The sequence below is a fragment of the Taudactylus pleione genome, unplaced genomic scaffold (genome assembly GCF_031769625.1).
Source record: "Taudactylus pleione unplaced genomic scaffold, aTauple2 ptg000016l, whole genome shotgun sequence".
Classification (NCBI taxonomy): domain Eukaryota; kingdom Metazoa; phylum Chordata; class Amphibia; order Anura; family Myobatrachidae; genus Taudactylus; species Taudactylus pleione.
In genome coordinates, this window is record NW_028284418.1 from 15,102,708 (window position 1) to 15,107,732 (window position 5,025).

The following is a 5,025-nucleotide window of genomic DNA, read 5'->3' on the forward strand; positions in this document are numbered from 1 at the left end:
TGGTTAACTGCAAATATTATGTTTCCCCCACATGTAAGACAGAGGGACCGCAGCAGATATCTCTGATACCTGCTGCAATCCCTCCATTTTCGCTGCCAGCCACATCCCCCATTTCTTATTGGGGGATGCAATGCTGCCAAATTTACTAACTTCCCGGAATGTGATGCATTCCGGAGATTGCCCCCCGTAGCAAACGTCATCTGAAGATGGCGTTAGCTCCTGAAGCATATGTGCTACACATCACATAATTAGTCTTCCCCGGGAATGGCGGCATTTGTATAGTTTGCGGGACTGCGCATGCGCAGTACCCCTGGCCACCTCGCAGGGACAGGGTCCTTTCGGAGCCACTGACCCTGTGTGCGCCAGTTTATAGATTCTGGCGCTATGATTGCATCTTACGATGCGATCATGGGCGTTAATGTCATGCCTAGATAGCATTGCAAACGCGATCATTAATAAATGGCTCTGCACATGGCCTTACACAACTTAGTGAGCATATTTTGTTATATTCCTCCACTGTAACAAAAAGTTGCTTTATTTTCCAACAGAGAATATAGTAGTGCTTTAAATAAAATAATAATAATGCATTTCCCTTTCATAGGATGTTTTGGCCATTTTCCACATAGCTGGACATTCCTATCTAGAGAAATAGGCAGATATATAAACCTCTATTATCACAATGACCATAATAATTGAGAAATATATAATATATATATCATCCAGAAGAGAGGCACCCCAATGCAAATAGACAGTTCAACAGCTGTGGTGCACTTTACCAAAATAATGTAAATATCCCCTAGCAATATAAGGCACTCTCTGGACGTTTAATCTATCGTCAGGTATGCTGTAACGCATCCTCACGATGGATTAAAGATCCGAAACGTTGATGCATAGCAGGAGACTTATCATATAGCTTCTGAAGGACCAGAGAGTGCCTTACATTGCTGGGATATATATATATATATATATACACACATAATGCTGGTATCTCCTACAGAACTGTATGGGTCCCAATAGAAAGAAGGTAGGCGGCACTCCGATAGTAGAAAAAAAGTGAACTTGTATTAAATTAGAAACATCTTTGCACAAACAGTGTCAACGTTTCAAGTTAACGGCGGATGTTTTCATCAGGACTTGCGTATAAGCCTTTTCTACTATTGGAGTGCCGCCTACATTCTTTCTATTGGGACCCATACAGCTCCATAGGAGATGCCAGCATTGTATCCCACCCACAGTAGGGCACCCAAACTATTTTTGGCTACAGTCAGTCAAGTGCCGAATTACCGGATTTTATATATATATATAGATATATATATCTGCCAGCAATGTAAGGCACTTTCTGGTCCTTCAGAAGATATATATATACACAGCCATGGCCAAAAGTTTTGAGAATGGCAAAAGTATTGGATTTTACAAAGTTTGCTGCTTCAGTGTTTTTAGACCTTTTTGTCAGATGTTACTATGTTATACTGAAGTAAAATTACAAGCATTTCATAAGTGTCAAGGGCTTTTATTGACATTTACATTAAGTTTATGCAAAGAGTCAATATTTGCAGTGTTGACCCTTCTCTTTCAAGACCTCTGCAATTCACCCTGGCATGCTGTCAATCAACTTCAGGGCCACATACTGACTGATGGTCGCCCATTCTTGCCTAATCAATGCTTGGGAGTTTGTCAAAATGTGTGGGTTTTTGCTTGTCCATCCACCTCTTGAGTATTGACCACAAATTCTCAATGGGATTAAGGCCTGTGGAGTTTCCTGGCCATGTACCCAAAATTTCTATGTTTTGTTCCCCGAGCCGCTTGGTATCACTTTTGCCTTATGGCAAGGTGCTCCATCATACTGGAAAAGGTATTGTTTGTCACCAAACTGTTCTTGGATGGTTGGGAGAAGTTGCTCTTGGAGGATGTTTTGGTACCATTCTTTATTTATGGCTGTGTTCTTAGGTAAAATTGTGAGTGAGCCCACTCCCTTGGCTGAGAAGCAACCCCACACATGAATGGTCTCGGGATGCTTTACTGTTGGCATGACATAGGACTGATGGTAGCACTCACCTTTCCTTCTCCAGACAAGCGTTTTTTCAGATGCCCCAAACAATCTGAAAGGGGATTCATCAGAGAAAATAACTTTACCCCAGTCCTCAGCAGTCCAATCCCTGGAGAGAAGTGGCTTCTTTGCTGCCCTTCTTGACACCAGGCCATCCTCCAAAAGTCGTCACCTCACTGTGCGTGAAGATGCATTCACACCTGCCTGCTGCCATTCCTCAGCAAGCTCTGCACTGGTGGTGCCCCAATCCCGCATCTGAGACGATCCTGGCGCTTGCTGGACGTTCTTGGGCGCCCTGCAGCCGCCTTCACAACTTTTGAACCTCTCTCTTTGAAGTTCTTGATGATCCAATAAATGGTTGATTCAGGTGCAATCTTACTAGCAGCAATATCCTTGCCTGTGAAGCCCTCTTTATGAAAAGCAATGATGACTGCACGTATTTCCTTGCAGGTAACCATGGTTAACTGAGAAAGAACAATGATTTCAAGCTCCACCCTCCTTTTAAAGCTTTCAGTCTGTTATTCTAACTCAATCAGCATGACTGAGTGATCTCCAGCCTTGTCCTTGTCAACATGCTCACCTGTGTTAACGAGAGAATCACTGAAATTATATCAGCTGGTCCTTTTGTGGCAGGGCTGAAATGCAGTGGAAATGTTGTTTTTGGGATTCAGGGCTCAATTCAGACCCGTTCGCTAGATGCGTTCGCACGCAGCCAGCGTATGCAAATCCGCGAAGGCAGGCGATCGCATGGCAAGGCATTAGCACACCCACTATGTCTTGGCGTGCAATCGCTCTGTGTATGCAGACTCCAACCAGCCTGTCTTAAGACGTCCACTAATACATGTCATCTCCAGGAAGTGTACGCATCGGTAACCATCGGATGCATATGCAGCACTTGTGGTTGACCATACCCTACCGCAAGCACTGCGAGCCCTTCAGTGTAAAATTCAGCCAAACGTGTACTATGATGCTGCCTCTTAATTATGCTCGCCTCTGAAACGGGGTTAAGACGCTCAGGCATGCCTGCGTTTGCACCTCCACTCCCCCGTTTCTAGTGACCAGCCCGTCACCACCCACAAACGGCTTCTCCTGTTACTCATTCAGCTGGGCTGTCTATGCGCAGCGAGCAAACGCTTCCTGATCGCTCGGACTGGTTTGCGCATGCACAATGCGGTGCATACGCAGATTGCAAACATCGGCTGGGTGCGTGCAAACACATACTAGCGAGTGGGTCTGAATTGGGCCCTAAGTTCATTGTCATGGCAAAGTGGGACTTTGCAATTAATTGCAAATCATCTGATCACTCTTCATGACATTCTGGAGTATATGCAAAGTGCCATCATAAAAAACTGGAGCAGCAGACTTTGGGCCTGATTCAGACCCACTCGCGAGCGGCTGTCCGCTCGCAAGTGGGTCGATGGTCTGCACTGAGCATGCGCACGACGGAGGGAGCTCCGTCGTGCGCATGCGCCAGACGCGACGAGCGAAGGACTTTCCTTCGCTCGTTGTGTCTGATCAAAGGGGGCGTGCTGTCGATGCTGATTGGCAGCACGCCCCCTTTGGTGGGCGTGCCTCCCTGACGGGGGCGTTCCCAAGGGAACGCCTACCGTCAGAAGCCGGCCCACTGTCAGTGGGAGTGATTTTGGCTCTGATAGAGCCAAAATCACTCCGGGCCTTGCGGTTGAAAACCTCAACCGCAGGCTCCGGCTCGCAGTGGCGATGGTCGCTATGGTCACGACCATCGCGGCCATCAAACTGCACGCTCGTATAGGCTGTGGGTGGTGACCCACAGCTATACGAGCGTCCAGGAGGACGCTCCATAATTATGGAGGGCGGCCCTCATTCAGAGCGTGCGCTCTGCTCAGAGCGTACGGCTCTGAATGAGGGCCTTTGTGAATATAAAAAGCAAACTGCAGAACTCACAGGACCTTGTAAAGAAGACTCCAGACACCGACAGGTCTAAGTTTTCAGTCTCACCGACTTTTCTTGATAAAAGTCGATGAGACTGAAACATCGAACTTAGACCCGGTCGCAAGGCTGCGTTCACACGTAGCCAGCCGATGTTTGCAATCTGCGCATGCGTACAAGACGTAGTGCTTGTGCGCGAACCGGTCGTTGCGATCAGGAAGTGTTCGCAGACAGTACATAGACACTCCACAAGCATGAGTGACAGGACGTGCCATTTGTGGGTGGTGACAAGGGGTGTTCGATGGTAACGGGGGTGTGGTGGTGCGAACGGAGGTGTGCCTGTGCATCTGAACGCGGTTTCAGGGGCATGCATAATTAAGATGCATCGTAAGCATACACGTCTCATGGCTGAATTACACACAGCAGCACTCGCAGTGCTTGCAGTCAACCACAAGTGCTGTGTATGGATCCTATGTCAGCCGATGGTACCGATTGTTTAATACACTTTCTGGAGATGACGTATGTTACTAAGAGAAAGTGGGCATCTTGTGTCAGGCTGGTGGGCGTCTAATTTCATACTGTGATCGCACGGCAAAACAGTGGGCATGCTAATGTCTTGCTAGCGATCACTTGATTTGCATACTTTGGATGCGGACAGCTACGTGCGAACGCAGCCTTGCGACCGGGTCTGAATCAGACCTTTAGACCTGTTGGTGTCTGGAGTCTTCTTTACAAGGTCCCTTGAGTGCCGCAGTTGGCTTTCCTATATTTTGGTTACTTCAAACACCTGAGGGCACCTGCACAAGTATAACCCTTCACAGTGGAGTGCTGGCTCTACATTGGTGTATATGTGTACGTGTGTGTAGATATATATATATATATTTATATACATACACGTGTGTCCGTCATGACCTAGAGGGCTCTAGTTTTCCATCTCTTTTTACCATCTTACCAATGTTATATTTCCCACACCTTAAATGATAATGTCGCATTACAGGGTGGCCAGAATGTAGATACACAGGCCCTGCCTTAAGGCACCCCACCCCCGATTTCTCTGGTGTGACCCGGCC